The sequence below is a fragment of the Copidosoma floridanum genome, unplaced genomic scaffold, assembly GCF_036245765.1.
Source record: "Copidosoma floridanum isolate Cflo_tuat_1 unplaced genomic scaffold, Cflo_Japanese_pri ptg000007l, whole genome shotgun sequence".
NCBI lineage: Eukaryota > Metazoa > Arthropoda > Insecta > Hymenoptera > Encyrtidae > Copidosoma > Copidosoma floridanum.
The window spans coordinates 13,752,413-13,775,944 of record NW_028321884.1 but is presented as its reverse complement, the minus strand read 5'-3'; the positions used below and the strand labels follow the sequence as shown (position 1 = coordinate 13,775,944).

Below are 23,532 nucleotides of genomic sequence, written 5' to 3'. Positions count from 1 at the left end.
GGCCTGTATCAAGAGAACGGAGCAATTTGATTAGTACTGCAGTAGTGGCGCTGTAGCAAGAAACGGTTTTTTATAATTTAATGAGTTGATTCACAGCGGTAAATTTAAATGAATTCTAAGATATTGCAACCTCTGTTAAAAAATAACGGAGGTGTTTCGAATAGTGTATTGACTAGAATAGTTGAGTACGAACAAAAACTTAAAGCTGGTATGCTAGAATATCTTGACTGCAGTGTAGATATTAGTGAACTTCCCTATTTATAAATTGTGTTGTATATATAAAACTATGTTTATTGATTGAGATGTCATGAAGAAGAACGGTAACTCGTATTTTGCATCAATTATTTAAAATTGAGTATGATTTTATTTTTATAAAATAATAAGTCTAAAAAAGTAGTCGGTAAGGTAGGGAATTTTTTAAAATAAGTAAGAGTTAATTGTTAATAAACGAAAGTTCGCATCAAAGGTTGTGCGGGGTCCAGGGGCGGCAGCCCCTGGTGGGGGACCAGGGGGCGAAGCCCCCGGCGGGGGTCCAGGGGGCGGAGCCCCCGGTGGGGGGTAGGGGGGGCAAAGCCCCCCCCCTCGTCCAAAAAATCAATTGATCGTTCGATTGAAAAAAAATTTACAACCATTTCCCGAAAAAAAAAAAATAAATTAAATTAATCTAATCTCCCGAAAAAAAAAAAACTTGGTGGAATAAGAGTATGAGTATCAAAAAATGGCAATCAGAGATATAATACTCCCTTATTGTAATATTATATTTTTTCTTAAGAAATTATACACAAAATATACTTATAATAGAATTTCATAAAATAATCAAGTCTTGTTTTAAAGATGTATAAAGAAAGATATTTGATAGATGTCGCATATAACATATTGATAATGTACAGCACCAACTACAAAATTTACTAATTTTTCTTATTTGCGGGCGGGAATGTACTTTCCGCCCTAGGGCAGGAATGTACTTTCCGCCCTAGGGCGGGAGGTTCCACTTTCCGCCCGTGACATAGGCACTGAAAGTACTTTCGGCCCTCACTTTCCGCCCGAAAGGAGGAAAAATATTTTAGCTTAAATGCAACTTGTACTTAATCAACCTTTATTATTTGTCAACTAATTAAATAAAATAAAAACATTGTAACACGTATGAAGATTTCATAAATTTGCTAGAAAATAGTACCATATCCTCTATAAATGTATCCATCCAAAATTTCTAGCTCCAAAAACTTATTGTAAAAATTGATTAACATTTGTAGAAATCTTTTAATGAATTCATCATTTCTGGAAATAGATATGCGATCCAAACTTCTAAAGGTATAAATTAAGAAATCACAAAACAATTTTCCTGTTACCATCATTTGTTCTTGTATCTAACAGTAGTACTGGTGATCCTTTTTCCAACAATAATATCTTGCAACTGTTTTATATAAAAAAGGTACTGTATCCTCTGAAATAGCTTAGTACCTTGCTGAATAGGGACACTTTATATCAATCACTGTTGTTTCTCCCAGCAGACCATCAGCACTAACCCCAATAAAAGAATATTCTTTCATTACATATAACCCACGTTCAACCACTGGTAGTTTATTTTGTAACATAATTTTTTTAAATAAATCTGAAGCTGTTTTTTTATGAACACTACCATGTATGGTTTGTTTTATGTGAATATTACAGGATATAGGATTGATCTAGCTAGAGTAGTGTCTTGTTTATCAGTTAAATCTTTGCAACACTTATAAAACCTACTGGCTGTTATTCTATACCATAACAAGTTGTGCCATGTGCTGTTTGCAGTCTGACCTCCAGTAGCATCCTCAATTTTTTCCAAAGATTCATAGTCAACTTCTATTAAATTCATCTCTTTCGACAGTCTACATCTAATTTCATACTTGATGTAGCTGTGATTATTGATGATGATATATGGATTGGCTGGCATAGTTAGCTGTTTAAGAGACATATTTGCAAATCTAAAGCCTTTAATAGGATTAAGAAAATATTGATTATATTTTTCATCAGAATCAGATTTATTATCTGATGTGTAGGTAAAAGTTCTTGTCATATTTATTAAAATTTACTACCTTCAACATTTTCATCTGAGGTTATGAATTTATTCATTCATTTATCCTCAAAATTTTTGCTTGGACAATAATTTTGTTATTTCTTAAAGTAATTTCAACTCCAAAGTAATTTTTGTTAAGTAATTTTTGTAAATGTACAAATAAAACGCATTAAATCATAAATTTTTGCGTTCGTTAAATTAAGTCACGTCGTTGGAACTACTAGAATGTCAAAGCTCAGTGTTCGTTAACTATGGACATCTTCATCTGGTCTCTTTTTTATTAATTATTATTTATTCTTACTAAATCTTTAGAAGTGTAATGGTCGATTTTTATTCCTTATACATACAAGTGTCTAAAAAAATTTCTTCTTTTATCTAGACATAAAAAATAATGTTATATTAATTATCAAGCAACATGCCCTTAAAAGTGTTTGTTTAATTGGGATGCTTACCTTATTTGAAGATGATGACAGCAGCATTATTGTGGCTGTAAGACGTCAGTTGCCCTAATTTCGTTGGGAAAATTTTTTTTTTGTTGTCTTAAAAATGGGCCCTTTACCTTAAGGGACACCTATTGGTCATTGGAGGGCACTCACCGCACCACATCACAGCTCCGAGCATCAGAGAGTTTACTGGCTAGTAGATGATACTACTGCCAGGAAGGACAAATAATCACGAGATTATAGTCCCTCATGGTCATCATTTGCTATAGGAGGGGATTACTGTCCCCTCCAATGACAAACATTAGACGGCGATTCTTAGCTTTTGTAACCTTAAGTTTGTTTTTTTACTTGTGAATTAAAATTTTTTAAAGGCTATCCATCTTGCAGTTATAGATGAAACTACTTTTACATACTTTTCAGTGCTAAACGTAGTATTGGATTATCCGCGGGAAATTCAAAATGTACGTAGCTGCTTTATTGTATATAGTTTATCAATACAAGTTAACAATATTAATCATTACTGTAAGGTTTCATAATCATTAATTTAATGACTAAATTATTTGCCCACTAAGATAAGTAAAGTATTAAAAATCGTTCATCAGTTATTTAAAGAAATTTATTCATACTTATAATTGTTAATGAATGTCAAGATTTCAATGATTGCAAGACTGACATAATGGACTGAAAGGTTTATGTGTGGCTTTAGTCCAGGGTAAATTTTATCGTGACGTTTAACACTTCGTTAATCAAAACGCATCAGAAGAAATTACATCTCTGATGGATTATTGTTGGACCTTTACTTAATTTAACACACAAAAAAATCAATCTGTGCCAATTTAAAAAAAATATACGGGGACCCAACACTTGCACACACACGTCGTATTAGTGTAAAGTGTGGTGAATACACCATTTATATTCATTTTAATACATGCATTGGGCTAAAGGCGACCAGTTATTAATTTTAATCAGTGTTCACTTGCCGTATTAAGTAACATTAATACCCATACTGTTTGTAAGTATTCCAAGCCTAGTGTTGGAATGTAGCTACTTAACCTTCAAGTATTACAAACTATTGTTGGCAGCTATAAAATTAGTAATAGTGATGTAGCATTGCTAGGTTTTCTCTTACAGCAATGATCGTTTTGCCGTTTTGTGTTATATTAGTACGACCTATACATTTACATCGAGTTTTACTTCAGTAAACTAAAGTATGAGATAAAATTTTAACAGTTGCTTTTTTGTACGGATATTTTGTTGTATCATAATGGTCATACAATCAGTTTGTAAGCGTAATTACCAAAATTTTTCTAGGTGATAAAGAAATCTAAGAAAATTCCGGTGTGTTTCTCGCATGAATGATTTTCTAAAGTATTGTATTAACAATTTTAATTTCGTAAGTCCAGCCACATATTAATCAACTATTACAAGCACAGTTGGTTAAACTGAATGTCAATATTTTAATATGACGTCTTTTATCTCTAAAGGAACTGTGGAATGAACGATAACTAGAGTTTTTTAAGTACGTATTGCACACTCGCTTGGTAACTGTTGTCAAAAGCAATCATAAGTTATAGTTAACTTGGAACACTAAATATTCTGCCATTGATAAAGTATTTTATCACAATGCCCTAAAAGTAAAAAGGTGAGTTTGACATTACATTATCATCGTTTTGTTTGTAGGTACTATTTTCGCAGTTTGTATTATCTTATTTTTCTGTTACAAAGGATGCTTTTTAATTTTAAAAGATAGTGCAGCTGATTATTATTTATCAGTCTAGACAAAAGACTCAAAACATGATTAAATAAAATTTGTACTGTTTTCCGCATAAAGCAAATACACATACTCAATTTAAACTGAAAGAATTTTGACAAATAATTCTTTGTCTTTGTCTTTTGCGGTTGGCCTTGTGTCACCTAATGCGACACCGGTATGCCATGTTAAATCTGTTTTTTTTTTTTTTTTTTTTTTTTTTTTTTTATGTAAAAACGTCTAATGTAGGGCCTAGACCTTCTTGCAAAGGGCATTTATGTCAAGGCTGTATTAAGTCCTTAAAGGCTTCTATGAGGGTATATTGCAAAAGCTCATCCACCAGATGATGTGACCGTACCTAAGAGATAATGGTGGCTCACACATACAGATAAATTTAGTTTGCATGTGTGGTCTGTACGTGTGAGTACCTGTGTCACAGAACTGTGATCTCTGCTACAATGTTGTACTTTATATCGTAACAAAAGCACTACAGCTGATTGACAGTTAACAAAGCGCAAAAATAAGTTGTTCTATTAATGTATGCAGTAATCCGTTTGGTTTAAGTTTCCGAAAGATCAGTTGATGAGAAACAAATAGTTACAAGTAATAAAAAGACCAGACTTCCTACCAAAAAATTACAATGGATTATGCATAGAGCACTTTTTAAGAACTGATCCAACCGATGCATCATGTTTTGGTGAATTTTGATTTTTTAAATATTTTTTGTACACTCTACTTTTGATAGATAATGTACAATGAATGAATCTGATGCGAAAGATACTGGACGAAAAAATAATGTAATCAGTTTTTTTTTTTTTTTAGATAATTCAGCTCAAAGGATTCGATTACGCCAAGGAGTCGTCCCGTCAGTGTTTTCTTGGAGTAAAAATTCAAATTTTGTCAATAATGAAACTAATCCAGAATTCCATTCCTTTAGTGATCTGTTGGAAAAAGGTTCGTTATTAAGTGATAGTGGAAAAGAAAAGGCAAATAAACTCGACCATTCTGCAAAAGAGACAGTAGAAACAAAATTTGATATAAATGTCAAAAGAAAACCACGCTTTGATATAGAAGAGTTGAAAGATGAACCGACAGTCATTCTGGAATTCACTGGGTTGGAATGTTATAATAAATTCAAACTTGTTTTTGATAGTCTAGGTGGAGAAGTAAATCACGTAAAGTATGGGAGTAATCGTTCAAATGGAGGATTATCCAAGGAAAATCAATTATTTTTGACTCTATGGAAACTAAAGAAAAATTGCACTAACAGGGAACTTGGTATATATTTCAATATTTCTAAGGAAGCAGTTGGAAATATTTTCAAATCGTGGATAAAGTTTATGGCATGTCAGTGGTCGACAACTAATGTTTGGTCAAATGAGCAGTTAGTTCAGTATTACATGCCTGAAAACTTTGAAAAAGATTTTCCACTAACAAAGGTAATAATTAACGGAACTGAAATTGACGTAAAGAGGCAGTCTACTTTTAGTTATTATAACGACACAACTGTTAAAACAGTGTTGGGAAGCACACCTGGAGGACTGCTATGCTACTGTAGTGACTGCTACGAATGTTCTACTAGTGATCGTCAAGTTGTTGAGATAAGTAGTCTTCAACAACAGTGTGAACCAGGAGATGGTATCACGGCAGACCGTGGATTCTCCGTACAAGATATATTTGCTCCTTACAATATTACTGTAGCCACATCCCATTTTACCGAAGGCAAAGGGTACTTGCCTCTTAAAGTTCTATTAAGGAATCGTAAAATGTCTCGTTACAGAGCTCACATCGAGCGGATAATAGGTTTGTTGAAGACTAATAAAATTTTGTCCACTAAAGTTGATTCTAGATATCTTTCTTTCACTACAGAAATAACAAAAGTGTGCTTTATGTTGTGTTATTTTAGAACTTGTATTATGAAAAATAATTGAATAAATATTTTAGCTTAAATGCAACTTGTACTTAATCAATCTTTATTATTTATCAACTAATTAAATAAAATAAAAACATTGTAACACGTATGAAGATTTCATAAATTTGCTAGAAAATAGTACCATATTCTCTATAAATGTATCCATCCAAAATATCTAGCTCCAAAAACTTATTGTAAAAATTGATTAACATTTGTAGAAATCTTTTAATGAATTCATCATTTCTGGGAATAGATATGCGATCCAAACTTCTAAAGGTATAAATTAAGAAATCACAAAACAATTTTCCTGTTACCATCATTTGTTCTTGTATCTAACAGTAGTACTGGTGATCCTTTTTTCAACAATAATATCTTGCAACTGTTTTATATAAAAAAGGTACTGTATCCTCTGAAATAGCTTAGTACCTTGCTGAATAGGGACACTTTATATCAATCACTGTTGTTTCTCCCAGCAGACCATCAGGACTAACCCCAATAAAAGAATATTCTTTTATTACATATAACCCACATTCAACCACTGGTAGTTTATTTTGTAACATAATTTTTTTAAATAAATCTGAAGCTGTTTTTTTATGAACACTACCATGTATGGTTTGTTTTATGTGAATATTACAGGATATAGGATTGATCTAGCTAGAGTAGTGTCTTGTTTATCAGTTAAATCTTTGCAACACTTATAAAACCTACTGGCTGTTATTCTATACCATAACAAGTTGTGCCATGTGCTGTTTGCAGTCTGACCTCCAGTAGCTTCCTCAATTTTTTCCAAAGATTCATAGTCAACTTCTATTAAATTCATCTCTTTCGACAGTCTACATATAATTTCATACTTGATGTAGCTGTGATTATTGATGATGATATATGGATTGGCTGGCATAGTTAGCTGTTTAAGAGACATATTTGCAAATCTAAAGCCTTTAATAGGATTGAGAAAATATTGATTATATTTTTCATCAGAATCAGATTTATTATCTGATGTGTAGGTAAAAGTTCTTGTCATATTTATTAAAATTTACTACCTTCAACATTTTCATCTGAGGTTATGAATTTATTCATTCATTTACACTCAAAATTTTTGCTTGGACAATAATTTTGTTATTTCTTAAAGTAATTTCAACTCCAAAGTAATTTTTGTTAAGTAATTTTTGTAAATGTACAAATAAAACGCATTAAATCATAAATTTTTGCGTTCGTTAAATTAAGTCACGTCGTTGGAACTACTAGAATGTCAAAGCTCAGTGTTCGTTAACTATGGACATCTTCATCTGGTCTCTTTTTTATTAAATATTATTTATTCTTACTAAATCTTTGGAAGTGTAATGGTCGATTTTTATTCCTTATACATACAAGTATCTAAAAAAATTTTTTCTTTTATCTAGACATAAAAAATAATGTTATATTAATTATAGAAATCATTATCCTTCAAATAATTGGCTTTCCATTAATGAGTCAGTTGAAGTTTCAAAGTTTTTACAGTCTCATTATGACTAATAGAATGACACCACAATGTCGGTGTAAATGATTTTGCTTTTCAGCTTATGATTTCCACTTACTAGTATCAATGCCTTGTGTAATGCTTTAAGTGTTTTTCCCGACTGTATTCATCATGTGCAACAGACAACTAAAAAATAACATGGAATAATTTTTATTTGTTATAAAAGAGAAACCGAAAGTCATGCTTTGCTAACTTTTAAATATAATATACTTCTTTACACTTTTCATAAAAGTTGCAGTGAAGCAACGATCTGCGAAAAATTTATGAGTTATTAAAAAATAACTGTTAACTTAAATTATAAATACTGTAACTGTTAACGATAAGACTAGTTTTTCTAGCTAGTTTGAGATATTTTAATATTTTATTTGAATTTCTTAATCTTACTAATATATAAAGCAAAGTCGCTAAAACCGTTGTAATCGCTAACCGCGAAAACTACTGAACCGATTTTGCTGAAATTTTGCACACTGATTCATGATACTTCCTAGATGGTTTTAGTATAGTTTTTATCATAAAAAATTTAATAACAATAGCAAAAAATAAGCTCAAAGTTTTGCAAAAATACGCCAGCTTTTCACTTTAGTTCAGTAAAATCCGCTAGGTGGCGTCGACATAAAATCGAGGCTACCTGCAACAGAATTAAATAAGTGTGGTTATAATAAGCCGGAGCGTCTCGATATCCATGCAGTCGTACTCTGGCAGTTCCACGAACTGTCCAAGGCATGCTCAAGATAGTCTTGCAGCTGGGTATCCCGGTTACAGACGACACTCTTCTGTAAGGGGGAAGGGACCTAGGTGTCCATTCACCGTAAATCTCGACGAGTGCGATCAAAATAAAATTAATTCCAACCGATGACGTCTCTGGCATAATACCAGGAGACATATCCACCCAGAGCACAATCTGCACCAATTCAGAGTTGTGTGGCACTGTGGCAGTCCCACCATCCCACCTGGTGCAGATAGAGAATTTTTTACTTCATATGTAAGCCAGGGAAAATAGCTCTGAGGGGCACGGGCAGCCACAACGGCTACCATCTTGGTCGTCGCGTCCCCAACGCGCTTACCCACATGTTCCCGTCTAACGATGAGCGGTTGGTTATCCAGGAAACGACCTGAAGACGAGATATTCTTTGGTCAGTGGCGTACCTCCCTCCATCACATTCTCTGTACATCGAGACTCCCAGGGTAAGAATCAAGCAACCCGTAGCCAGCTCTTCATCATCAGGAATAATAATAAAGAATAGCCTGGGAGTTTCACCACTGGCGCTTTTTAGGGCCATTACAAGTATTTACATTCCCTACTTAACCATAAATTTCATCGGTTCTTTTTAGGATCCACCTAAGTGTAAACTACCTTGCCAACAAATACATTTTTACTACCATTTCCGGAAGCGATTCGTCGACTAAAAGACTATATTAACTAAGACGGGCACTATTAAACCAAGTCAGCCATTCACTAGCAGACGTCACCTGCGGAGTTGTTCTTCGCAAGGCTGGAAAACCCGGTGACCGACGACCGTATACTACCCTCTCGACTCTAAGCATTCAACCAGGAATCACTGATCCCCTCCAAGGTCTGCGCTGGGAAAACCTATAACAGCTATGAAGGAAAAAAAAATTTGAGCCAACGGGACAGCCTCCACTGGACAAGTATCACTAACCAATCTCCTCATCTAAGATCACCAAAACAACTGAATCTGCAAATAAAAAAGGTGCTTTAGACACCAACGTCTTCGACGTTATACCGGGAGACGTTGGGAAAGAGCACTATAACTAGCCCCAAAGCTTCGGACTTCGTAATTTTTCTCCCAATCCGTCTGTATCTTTAACAGCAAGCCAGAGAAGATCACCCTGAGGTATCCAGGCAGTCACAATTTCTGCAAACTTTAGTCAAGAAGGAGTTAACTTAAGAAGCTCACCGGTCTTTTTTAGGGCCATCGGACGTCGAACTACCTTGCCAACAAATATATTAGAACTTAAAAAAGTTGAGAGAAAACAGCTTTTAAGGGTCACAAAAATTTTAAGCATGCCAAAACTCGCAAGAGGGTGAATTGGAAGAAAAACTCCAAGTGTATCTAATAAATACAATTTCACTTAGGCGTCAAGAAACTGACGCAGAAAATTAATCGAGATTGAAACAGCAGCTTCAAAATCGACAACTAAAGAGTCAATTACGTGAGAGATCAGCTTTTTATTGTACCCTCACAGCAATCTCTGAAATCTTTAAAGATCCTACTTCAGATTTTTTAATGAGTAGAAAATGTATTTGTGTTTTTGTGGCAATAAAAATGTAGGGTTTAAGGTCCAGGACTTTGTTGCTCTGGTAATAAAGTTGTGAGATATGTGAAAAAAATTTTTTTTTCATACATATTTTTGGGGGGTTTAAAATCTTAACAGTTTTAAAAAATAGCCCTTTTCGTGAATTACACGGGAGAAACTGTAAATCAACGGCTTCTCATGGCCACCGATTATTTTATGGCATAAAGAACGCACGGTACTTTTCAGCATTATCATTTTTTTGAATTTTTACACCTTATTATTTAACGAAATAAACTATATGGATTTTGAAAAAATATGTTTTTAATAAGAAGATTTTTGTTTTGAGATGTATCAGGAATATATGTGTAAAATTTCTAACTGAAAATGTTTCACATTACATGTCAACACACTACGATGTTCCATTTCGTAAGTCTCGGGCGAAGCCGAGACGGGGGGCTGCTAGTGACTTTATAAAGTTTTCATGTAATAGAAACGTTTTAATAGACTTATCGACTAAGTATTTTATTTTGTACATCATTTTTTATCTTAAAAGCTCTGGAATAGTACGTAAAATTTTGATTTTTTAAATAAAAGTTTTAATGAAATTAATATTGTGTGTTTTTTTAAATTTGGATTTAAGGTTGAATAAAATACTTTTTGATTGAACTTACAGCTAAAAAAAAAAAGGAAAACATTTTGTGAGACATTTTGTCAACGCTCATACTATTATTTGTTTATATAGAAAGACTAGCGGCCCCCCGTCTCGGTTTCGCCTGAGACTTACTAAATGGAACACCATAGTGTGTTGACATGTAATGTGAAACGTTTCCAGTTAGAAATTTTACATATATTCCTCACACTTCTCAGAACAAAAATCTTCTTACGAAAAACATATTTGTTCGCAATCCATACAGTTTATTTGGTCAAATAATAAGCTGTAAAAATTAAAAAAAATATAATTATGCTGAAAAGTACCGTATGCCATCAAATAATCGTTGGCCATAAGGAGCGGTTGATTTGCAGTTTCTCCCGTGTAATTTACGAAAAGGGCTATTTTTAAAAGATGTTAAGCTTTTAAACTCCCAAAAATATATACTAAAAAAAATTTTTTTTCTCTTATCTCACAACTTTATTACCAGAGCAACAAAGTCCTGGTGCTTAATCTCTACATTTTTTATTACCACAAAAATGCAAATACATTTTCTTCTTATTGAAAAACCTGTATTTAGATCTTTAAAGATTTAAAAGATTACTGTGAGGGTAAAATGAAAAGCTGATCTCTCACAATTTTGAGGCTGCTGTTTTAATCTTAATAAATTTTCTGCGTCAGTTCCTTGACGCCTAAAATTGTATTCATTAGATACATTTAAAGGTTTTCTTCCAATTCACCCTCTTGCGACTTTTGGCATGCTTAAAATTTTTGTAACCCCTAAAAGCTGTTTTCTGTCAACTTTGTTAAGTTCTAATAAATTTGTTGTCAAGGTAGTTCGACGTCCGATGGCCCTAAAAAAGACCGGTGAGCTTCTTAAGTTAACTCCTTCTTGACTAAAGTTTGCAGAAATTGTGACTGCCTGGATACCTCAGGGTGATCTTCTCTGGCTTGCTGTTAAAGATACAGACGGATTGGGAGAAAAATTACGAAGTCCGAAGCTTTGGGGCTAGTTATAGTGCTCTTTCCCAACGTCTCCCGGTATAACGTCGAAGATGTTGGTGTCTAAAGCACCTTTTTTATTTGCAGATTCAGTTGTTTTGGTGATCTTAGATGGGGAGATTGGTTCGTGATGCTTGCCCGTTGGAGACTGTCCCGTTGGCTCAAGTTTTTTTTTCCTTATAGCTGTTAGGTTTGCCCAGCGCAGACTTTGGAGAGGATTGGTGATTCCTGGCTGGATGCTTAGAGTCAAAAAGATAATATAGGGTCGTCGGTCATTGGGGTTCCCAGCCTTGCGACGAACGACTCCGCTCGTGACGTCTGCCAGTGAATGCCTGACTCGGTTTAATAGTGGCCGGCTTCATGTAGTCTTTTAGTCGATGTATAATGTTTCCGGAAATGGTAGTAAAAATGTATTTGTTGGCAAAGTAGTTCAAACTAAGGTGGCCCTTAAAAGAACTGATGAGATTGAAGGTTGAGTAAAGAACGTAAATACTTTTATTGGCCCTGAAAAAGGCCAGTGGTGAAATTTCTAGTTATTCCTTATTATTATTCTTGATGATGGAGAGCCAGCTGTTGGTAGCTTGACTCTTACCCTCAAAGTCTATGTACGGAGACCGTACATGAGGGAGATACGCCGCTGTCTACAATATATCTCGTCTTCAGGTCGTTCCCCGAATAACCAACCGCTCATCGTTAGTCGGGAAAGTGGGCCTGGAGAACATTTTCTCTGTAGGTATGCCGTTGGAACGACCACTAAGAAGTTGGCAATTGATCTGAGATGACAGGATATCGAAGAAAAAAAGTCATTAGCTATTCCTACTGTTTTGTGTAATGAACAATCGTAACATTGAGCTCATTAGTTCATGTATATCTATAAAAATAAGTAAATAAGGGACATGGTCTGCCCCTTTCGAGGCATTCAAATCTGTGCGAGAAATGCTGAAAAGCCAGTTCCTACTCGCGACGACCAAATGGGTAAAATTATTTTAATTTCCACACTATCGGTAAATATTCAATTTGAACGTAAACAATGGTTTTCTATCTTTACCTGCTGTGACGGATTTTTTTCCACAAATTTCTTAATTTTATTAAACTTTGCAGAACATAACAAGATTTAATGAATGACGTATAAATTTTCCTTAAAAAGTAATAAAAAAAAAACCTGTTTTATTGAACCATTGAATGTCAAACAGATGAGAATTTTTTCCGACAAGTACTACAAAAATAAAACATCCATGAAAATGAGTATACATAACACACAAAAAAGCTGTAGATGTGTATAATCATACAAAAGGCGAGCAAGCTTATACGCAGTGCCAATAGAGACATGCGAGGGGCTGTAAATTCTGCACAACAATGTACGGACCAAATTGGTTGTTCCGGCGAGCGTTCAAAGCGACAGCTCGCACGAATGGCTCGTTTTTACGTGTGCCTACATTAACGCTGGATAAAAAAAATGACCATATGTAAGACGCAATGGTCGTAAAAAGCGTCGGTGGAGGAAGAAGAATCTCTTCGTCCCTGGGAGTCCGCGAGACGAAGAAGCCATAACCAGGCAATCGATTCGTGCGTGACTAGACTGCTGAGTCTCGAGGGCCAAGTAGGTGCCCGAGTTTTCTTCCACACAGTCGTGCGCGATTTCCCGGCGAAAGGGTGCAGGGTAATAAGGGACCGAGTCCGCGAAGACGATTCCAGACACGTGCGAGAGAAAGTCGAGCACGAAACGAGCGGAAGGTCAGCCGGTTCGCGCGTGTTGAATAATGTTCTTTGAAGAGAGCTTTGTATGCATATGCTGCCATGGAAATCTTAACGAGTGTGCTTTCGTGGGGGAGTATCGATGGGCCCAAGGAAAATTAAGGAGGTATTGCCGTGCCGTGGTGTATTCCAGATTTATGTGAGGAGACAAAGCTGAATAGGTATTTCACAGCGATGGACATTTATTGAAGCAATTTTGAATCAAGTTTGAGCTGGTATAAAATATTCAATTTAGAACGTATTTTTGCATTTTAATAGAATCAACATAAACGTGTATGAAATTTTATTTTTTGATCTATAAACAATGTAATTCACAAATTGCTGCCAGTAAATAAATCATCGCGAGGAAGATGTTATCTCAATTGAAAGTACAGTTAGTATTAAGTGCGCTTATAAACATATTTGATGGTATAAAACATCAGAATGCTTCGATAAGAAAAACGTAAGTTGTGTGTATGGGATGCGCTTGATTAAAAGTGTTTTAAAGGTTAAGAAATCATGTTGGAAGGATATTATTGTATTGAAAATTTGACCGGAATCATTTTTAATTTTTAATGTTTGAACATTAAAATTCTAGGAAATTGAAAACATAATTGTCATCGAAATTTGCCTACAAAGAAAAGAGCTTATCGATTTACCATTACCACCAAAGTCACGTATGAGGACTAGACAACAGTAGATATGTGTAATCAAAAAAACTTTTAGTGGAAAGCCATTGTAGAGAAAGCTACGGTAAGTATTTCCAACGTGTTGCGTGCGATACATGTAAGTATGCCTTTCACGTTGTGATTCAGTAACTTTGCATTGAATAGCCTTCGTGAAATGAGTTGGGTGCACTTCTTATCAGAAAATGATGTCAACCCGAGCTGTTTGCTGGTATCGTTATTGTTATGACACCCAGCGCTGCTTTCTCGTTGTTGCGTGATACAACTTCGTCGCTCATGTATGGAAACGTAGGTTGTGTTTAAAATACAAACGAGAAAGTGTGTAGATACATGCCCGTCCATCATGCTAATGTCTGCGAAACTTTGAGCACATCTACGTTATAATGCGCGCAAACAAAACGAATGTAAACTCTCCTCGTTTGGTATTTCCAGAAATTTTACGTCAGAATACGAAGTGGCCGCATTTTTTTCTCACTGCTCGGCAACTGTTAAGCTTTTTTTCTGTCTACAAAACTATACTTGTTTACAGATTTTTTCAGTACTATATTATATGTATATAAGACACCATACAACCCAAAAAAACTTTCCAGGGAAAACCATTATGTGAGAAACAAAAAATCATATCTTTTGTACTATTCTACAGTTGAATCCTAATTTTAGAGCCACGACAATCAAATGGTTGTACTGATTTTTTAAATAAGAATTACAGCTATAACCATAGTAACATAGTACATGATTATATAATAATGTAATACTATCTGGGACACAAAAATCAGTAAGCACAGGCGTCATAGATGGTTCGACTGTATTGACTTGATGCTAACTCAAGAGTCTGAAAAATTTTAGTCAGCAGATATAAATTCGAGAGTCTTGAAATGTGCATACTTCACTCTCACTTATCTTAAAAACCCGTCTTAAAAGGCTTTCCTGTCAAAATTTTAATATAAATTGTAATCCAGCGTTTATTAATACTTAATGACGTCAAAACATCACGGCTTTACCAGCGCATACCATTTCACTTTGAAATTAGAAAATATGAGAAGAAAAATTATTAGCCATGTACATGAAGGCGCGAAACCATGCATCGTCGGCTACTCAAATCAACACACACAACCATACCTGGAAAGTTGACCCCCAAATCGTCAGTATTGATAAAAGTGACTGCATAGAAACAACTTATTCATCATCGCATGAGTCATTAAGTGGGAGCTTGCAATCGGTAGACCATTGAAGATCAGATACTCCGACAAGTACCTAGAAGAGGTATCGAGGTATGTCGAATGAAGAAAGATGGGGTAGCTCGTGCAAAAGTTCGGGGTTGCATCAATTCTCCGCTCCAACCGACAAATAACAAACGTGCTGGGCCTTTTGTCTTTCCGTGCAGCTCCTTACCTTAGAGGAACCTCAGGTGATTCATTTCCCCCTTGAAGTTTGGGATGAGCTACCGGTGCAGAACCTATAAAACTTCCTCGAACGACTTTCCGAGGGCTGGGTTCATCGTTACCCTCAACCTTGGCATTGGTACATTTTTGAAACCATCGATAAGACCAATTTATAATTTTTCAATCCAAAATTGTACGATACTACAGTTACTAAGCTGCTCCCACACCACGTGTTGTCACAGTGGAAATTGGCTCCAGTGCTCGAGTTTGTAGCAGCACACAAAAGCCCCCAAACGTGAGTTCAAAGGTTGGATACTTGGAAGACTGGGGATTATGATTTTCCAAGACGAGCACCTTGGTCCTTTCGATAGCATTGAATGAGAAAAGAAAAGCTCTCGCCTTTGTGGAAGAACTTAATTACCCGACTAGAGCTTTTTTCGTGCGTCCCAAAGTATAGACAATCTCGAGCGTTTTAGGAGGGCCGATCGGCTTTCACGGTAAATCGATCCTTTTTCGATACCCTCCCGAGCCTTCCTGCTCCCCGTGAACGTGACGGGTTCGCGGGAAAAGGAAGGAGGACGGTTCTTTTGTCGCGTCCGGGCAGAGCTTTATTTTCGAGATTAATTAGATTCTGCTCCGGGACTACCTTCGGCAATAATTAACGTCATCGATCGCCCCAATGGAATTTGATGTTTTATCTTTCAAGCTTACAAAGGACCTTTTTTTTCGTTTTTCTCTATAGCCTCTTTGGGTGGATATTAGTCGTCTTGCGTTGAGGGACAGGAGTATTACATGAATAATGAGGACCCTTTGCGAGAGCAAATACCTGTCCCAGCAGGGTGCCCCTGTAGTCTCTCTTTCCACGCTTTTCATTAAACTCCCCACAATACAAAAAAGAAAAAATTTCCCGGCAATCTAGGCTCTAACGAAGAGCAAAATTAGACTAAACGAAAGCGCGGCTGGTGGAGTTGAGCCCAAAGAAAGCCCTGTGGGGAGGATGAGGAATTACCAGCCAAAGTCGCGAGCCTGGCACATGAACAGTCGGACCCCCGGTCTTTTCTCCTCCCCCTACGTGCAGAGGCACTGATTAATGTCGTAAATTTGGGAGCGTGGAGTGTCGTTCAGGGGCTCCCCAGCTCTTTCCGTCGTGCGTACTAGGGTCTGCCAAGATGCCCCCTTCCTCCTGCCATTTACGAGAATCCCTTTACGAAGGAGCGAGTTCGCGAAGCCTTTCACGGCCAAGCGCCTTGCAAGGGCAGGACTTTTGTCTTGGAGCTGCTGCCTTGGCTTGCTTTTCGACGCAGAGGTGTACAAAGTTTTGCGAGAGCCCTGCATGCGCGAAGAATTCTTGGTGTCGTTAAAGTACGTGGTGCGTCAAACGGAATTTATCTGTTATCCCTTTTGATATGGATTTGAAATAACGGTGTATTTATGTGAAGGAGATGGCGTTGGAAAGAAAATTTTTTGTTTTCTATGCTCGACAGAACGATAATGAACCACATCTTTGTAACTCGCAGCTTCAAGTTCAATGGTTACTGAGATCAACTAGCTCATAGATTGTTAATTTTAAGGTTAAAGTAAGGTACAATTAATGCTTTTTCTTCGGCTAACTGAATACGATTATCGGTATAAAATCTTGTACCACTTCGGTCATACGTGTGTGAAATGTGACATTAAAAATTCAGGGTTGAAATTTCAATTACGAAAATTTGGCACACAAGGTTGCTCAGAAAAATAAAATTATTTTTACTTTCAAGTTTAATAGACAAAAGATTTTTTTTTCATTTCTTTTTTTGGAAGTAATTAACTTTTTTCTACTTTGTGATTTATGACAAGTGTTGCTGAAGGTTAAGATGTTATCTAAACCCCAAAAGCTTTTTAATCTTCACTTTGTGTATTATTGTTTGTACTGCTCAGTTGACCGGCAGTGAAAGTAAAGATAATACTTTTTATGAATGATAGTATGAAAATAAAAACAATACTTTTCGTAAAGATTTGATGCATGTACATGCGAAGGAGTGAGAAAATGAGTAACGCTATTTTGTGTCATGGGCAAAAACAGAGTATACACTTGGAATCAAATGAACTCACTTGACTATTGATGCAAAAGCTGCATTTCACAAAGGAAATACATTTTTTGAAAATCCTTCTTGGTATTGATCCACTGAGTGTTTCCTGTTCCACAGTCCAATGCCTTTGGCAATCATGCACTCAGACAGTAAGTAAATGAAAAAAAAGCTCAAATTTGCCGTTTGCCTATCCAGTTAAAGCTCTCGTTCCTCCAAATTCCCGTTTTTCTTTGCCACTTCCTGAAATTTCTTCATTAGAAAACGCCAGTTTTTCAGCTTGTCCAACTTTCCCAGCGCACCACTCGCTCCCTGGGACGTCCTTCCCTTTCTTTTGCAGGATGCGAATCGGCAGGCCAGTCGGTCGGCTTGCTTTTTAGCTCCCGAGACTTGACTCGATTTTCCTCGCAGCGGCAGACACGCGACAGTAAACAAGTTGTCGTCATCGTCACGCCTCTCATCCCGGGAATCTTGGCAATTTCAAAGTTAATTCTTCCCGACGATGAGCGGACAGCATAGCATCTGCAGCTTGAGTACGCGAGACTTTAGTAAAGGTATGGCGACAAGCTTGAGCTAACTGTGCTTTCTGTTTTTTTTTCCCCTCAGAGTTGGCAAACTTTCGGAGAAAGAGAAAGATGGCGAGTCTTGGGCTTTTACGAGATTTACTGCAGGGACGAGTTTAATTGTTCTTTAGTCATGACATCTAAATGCATAAGAATTGCGGTTTGCTTAAAAGATCATTGGAGTTTGGATGAATGGTAAATACGAAAATGGTGATTGCACGAGCGTACAAGTCACAATACAACCTTTTTTCTTGTCATCGCTTATGTTTCACTCATCTACTTGTATATTTTTGATGACAAAGTAAAAGTTATTAAAATGGAAACCTGAACCGAAAAAATCCTCCATTGGTACACACACTGATGGTATAGTACCAGTCAAAAATCAATATTGTTTAGTTTGGTTTTGTTAATATACGAATACAAGACAATAAGTATCATACACTAGGAGAGTCATAAAAAAAGTAAGCTGCACCAAAAAACGAAACAAAACTTGACCATTTTCACTAATGATAGCTGATTGGTTCCACTCCCCCTTCCCAGTATAGCATGCAAGTCTCAACAAACAGACACGATTAAATTAAGCTTCATGCGGCTCTGCTGCTATAGTCATGGCAAAAGTTTTATGCATCAAAAACTCCATGTTTCTTTTTGCACGCGCCAAGGTCAAATAGAACGGTCTGTCATTGTCTTTCAGAGTTTATCATACCGATGAATATGTCAAGGTAAAGCTTTCCCTCTTCTTGTTTTTTCTCCCAGTAGGAGAAAGCACTGTGAGTCAACCAATACGCGATAAAGTAACAGTATAATAACGAAAGCAAATCACTGAAATGTTTCCAATAACTTCAAAAATATTGTCTCTCCACTATTTTGGAACATGAGAATGCACTGCTAAAACATGATAATTTCAAGAGTACATACAGAGTTTCGATCGATTTTAAAAACAGTTGCTCTGGTACCTTAGCAGAGTAAAGAGCTCCAGTAAGCCACAAGATGGCTGCCAAAAGTTTAGTGTTTGTCCTTCTGATTCATCTGATTGCAGCAGTAGCCATAGCCGATGGCTCTTGGCTTGACCATTTCCCAGTGTTTAAAAAACCTACGGGTTTAAAGAAAAAAACCAGCCGAGCACTTGACCTTGAGCAAAAAGCACAGGTTCCCATATCTTTATCTTCAATCGATACAAAGTCAAAAGAAACTGAAAAATTAGTCAGTGGCAATGAAAAAAGTGGGTTGTATTGTACAAGCAAATTTGGTCCCAAGAAAATATGGATTATCCCACCACCAAAGGAATCTTCGAAGAGTTTCCAGCCTACTCATATGCTCAAAATTGAGAGTAATCAACTTGGTGATGCCATACTTTACCATACAGCAGTTACGGAGCGTCTATCCAATTCAAGGATTGTAGCCAAAGAACAGACCTTCGACGCCCCCGAGGGAAGGATCATCAGCAAAGTTGTAGTCCTTAACAAAAGACAGCCTGAAGATGGTGCTAAAGTTGAAGTTATTAGTGGTTGCGTTGGAGAGCCAAGAATCAAGTTTAGATTCACGAGTACAAAGAAGCATAAAATCGACTTTAATGTTGACATCTATTCAATCGACAAAGCAACAAAACTTTGAATCTTATACAGCGTAAGAAACTGAGATTTAATTTTGGATGATTGTGAATACTTACTTTTTCTCAATAAAAAAATATTTAGTACTTGTGCATTATTGTATGAAAAATAAAATTTTAATAAAAACGAAATTTGTGGATTAATTATACAATCAGTTTTTAATTTATACAATTTTCAATATGTGTATCACCTTCCTCTTGTAACTATTGCAGATTCTTTAAAAGAATTGGTTAATTGTTGCAAAAAATTTAGTTGGAAAATTTGAGTATACGTTAAAAAGTTTTGTATAATACGAGAAATTTATTATAAATATAGAGTAACTTATTTTCCAGATTTTTTAAGATCATTATTTTAATGTATTTTTATTCGGCACTTTGAAGATTAAAAAAAAAGATCTTACGAATAACTTTTTAGTCAGAATCCATTGCTTTATCCTACAGGATATAAACAAGTTAAAACAAAAATAATAATTGATGCTTCAGAGAAATAAATTTTAAATTCAATACAAAAATACATGACTGAAAATAAAATCAACAAAAACTAGTAGACACCAGTACGTTACATAGTTATGCTTAAAAATATTATTTGAAATAAGAAAAAATGAATTTGTATTAAATTTTATCCAAAACTTACAATAATCAAAAGTGAAAAACGTAGTATAGGTGAAAAAACAAAGAATAATTCCAGTTTTCTTTGAAATAAGAAAATGATTAAGAATAAATGAGTTATCAGAACTGGTACTTTTACCACATAAATAATTTATTATTTGTTTCACTCGAGGCAAAACAAATTATAATAGCATAAACAACAAAATTAAGCCCAAAATAAACGTGTTTAGAAGAATGTTATGTCTAAAATAAAAATAAAAATAAAAAAACTGAAATATAAGCTCAGGAGTAAAAAAAATCTGTTAATAAAGAAAATTTTAAGATCTTTTGAAGTAGATTGAAGTTTTATTATTAATTAATCAGCCACGGTATGGGGAGCCACGACATTATCCATGTGTTCAAAAATTGAAATAGTTAGTTAATATTAGAAAATTATAAATGTATGTCTTAATAAGACGTTTTGATTTTTACGTATAACCTTAGCATGTATGTATTCTGTTTTACTCGAGTTTACTGCTTTCCATTTATCTTTACAGCCTCTTATCACTTACAAGCGTTTACAATTAATGCGTTTTGATCACGATGGTAGAAATCTGCGGATGGCAAATTATACTTACTACTTCTAATAATACATATAAAAAACTTTTAAATCAAAATATAACATAGCTGAAAACAGCCTTCCTTTAAAGTGATGTAATGAAAATTAATGGTGCGTACTCATACATATTGGAACGTAAAACATGAAACAAGAAAATTTTGTAATTTTTTTGTTTTGAATTGTAAATAGGATAAACGTACACTTAATTATCCGTTCTATTCAAACTTTTGTTAAAAAACCACGATTTGTTATGCTAATATGAAGCTTTTAAGTTACAATGATTCCTTGTTTTCTAGCTGTCTATTGCATATCATGAATACAGTCAGGAAAAACACTCAAAGCATTACACGAGGCGTTGGTACTAGTAAGTGGGAATCATAAGCTGAAAACAAAATCATTTACACCGACATTGTGGTGTCATTCTATTAGTCATAATGAGACTGTAAAAACTTTGAAACTTCAAGTGACTCATTAATGGAAAGCCAATTATTTGAGGGATAACGATTTCTACTTTTTACTAATTTGATTAGTAGACACACGTTTTAATTGGTTGAAACAAATATATATATATAGGGACTCTCGAACCGATCCTACAGTCAGTTCAACAAACTAACGAACTTGGTAACATTTTTAAGTGAACACAATGGCTATTGGGAAGTTTTTTTTTGTCTACTTGATGGTATCAATAGTAGTATTTTCTATCGGCTCAGCTACCCAAAAAACCTTGGACAAGAGAAATTTGGCTGTTACCTATGGAAATCAAAGGATTCTTGCTCTACCATATTTACACCATCTGTCTCTCAAGCACAGGAACCGTAAAATTACTCGCGTACCTCGCCATGTCATAGTGAAGAAGTCAAATCCTGAAGTTCCAATTTAGGTAAAACAAAACTTTTTTGATTCCGCTTCATCGTGCTATGTGAAGTTAAAAAAGGAATGTTCACACAAAAATTATTACCAGCAAACAGTAAATTATCATTTTTTTCTTGGCTGAAGTCTGTATCAAGTGTGAAAACGTTAATCAAGATGTCATTTGATTAAACTGCAAAAAACACATTAAAAAATAAGAGCCATAGTGCATGGTAAATTTACGTCTTTGTTACAGTATACTTTTCCATAAAAGTTGATAGAATTACATTAATCATTTTGTACCTGTACATCATTTGAATAAAATTTTTTGTGTTTGTATTCTCTATTATATTTTACCTTGTAAATTATGTAATTTTTAAAAGTTGAATAAACAAACAAATTACGTGATGATTTAATGCACGTTCAAACAATACTTTTTTTTTTAACGTACCTTCCACATGCTACTTCCGTATTAAGAAGCTTTATTCTCTACCATTCACATCTCTTTGATTATAAATGAGAGGTCATTCTGGTTTACTAATTTAGCTGTATATAATTATCAAAAATTTTTTTAAAAACGATTCCAGAAATAAACATTTACCTGAAAAATATTTTGTATAAATCTTCCTTGCCAGTCGTAGATTTTTTGTAATGGTGTACTATTGTCTTATAATAAAACAAGTACCTAAATTAATCTAAAAGACTGAGGTTTTACATGTTAGGACTAATAAATTTACTGTCAAAGCAAAGAGTGTAGCTTTAACACAAATGTCTACAGTTAGACTACAATGGTTTACTTAAAAATCATGTTATACATTTATCTTTGGATGATCCACAGTGTTATAATTTCGAAATCTAGTTTTAAATGTTAACTTTATATCGAAATAGACAAAACACTACTTTATTTTTTTTTTTTTTTGCAGGTAGGACTGCACCTCAGGTATCAATATATATTTAAAAAAAACGTTATTCCAATAAAATCTACAAATTTTCTCGGTCACCTGTTAGTGTTAAATGCAAGCTATCAAAGTTATAGTCCAAATAGTATTTATTTTTGTATGTGTCAAGGTTTTAAACATTCTTCCAAACATCAAGAAGGTTCTTAAAAAATAAATAAAAATAATTAAAAAATGTGTTTTTTAGAAGTAGAGGCTCAGTGTACTATACTGTTTAGCTTCTTCAGATTTTTAAGATTAGCTTTTTGGCCATAAAAATATTGAGAAAGCTTTTTTTGGGTCCACAAAAATGATTAAAATTATGTTTTACTGACAATTTTATTTTTACTAGACTAATTGTAAGCCAAAATTGTTAAACAAGAAAGTAACATGCAAAGAGAATAAGTTGGACCACCTTTAGGCTGGTCAACTTTTTTTCCTTGTTAAATTAGCTGAATTTTACACTGTAATTTTGTAGTAAGAAAACACAGCTACTAATCAAATTTGAGTTTCATCAGATGTAATCCTTTAAGGATAGTCGATTTCAGGATCCTTAAAGTCTTTATATCTTCGTACACATATTTTTGTACTCCATGGGTATTTTTTAAATCAGCCTTATATTATGTTAAAATTTTATTTTATACCAAAAATAGACGATACAGACATGGTTAGACTTTTCACCCTGACTAATTATTAAGGGTGAAATATATTATCATTTTGAAAACATGAGAATTCTGTATAAATGATAATGTCATTTACAACCTAACTCTCGGAACGTTAGGAATCATGCTACCAGAGTCATACATGGTAAACTTATTTTTCAAAACAAAATCAGCAGAATGGCTGAATATGACGTGTTGTTGTTTACTGGCGACAAATCATGGGTTTCTAATGAGACGAACGACTATGAAAGA

At 34.8% G+C, this 23,532-nt stretch overlaps 1 pseudogene; it reads left to right on the top strand.

The window, feature by feature from the left end:
- The first annotated feature begins 4,560 nt into the window (after positions 1 to 4,560).
- Positions 4,561 to 13,358, top strand: LOC106643762 (uncharacterized; annotated as a pseudogene).
- The last annotated feature ends 10,174 nt before the right edge of the window (positions 13,359 to 23,532 follow it).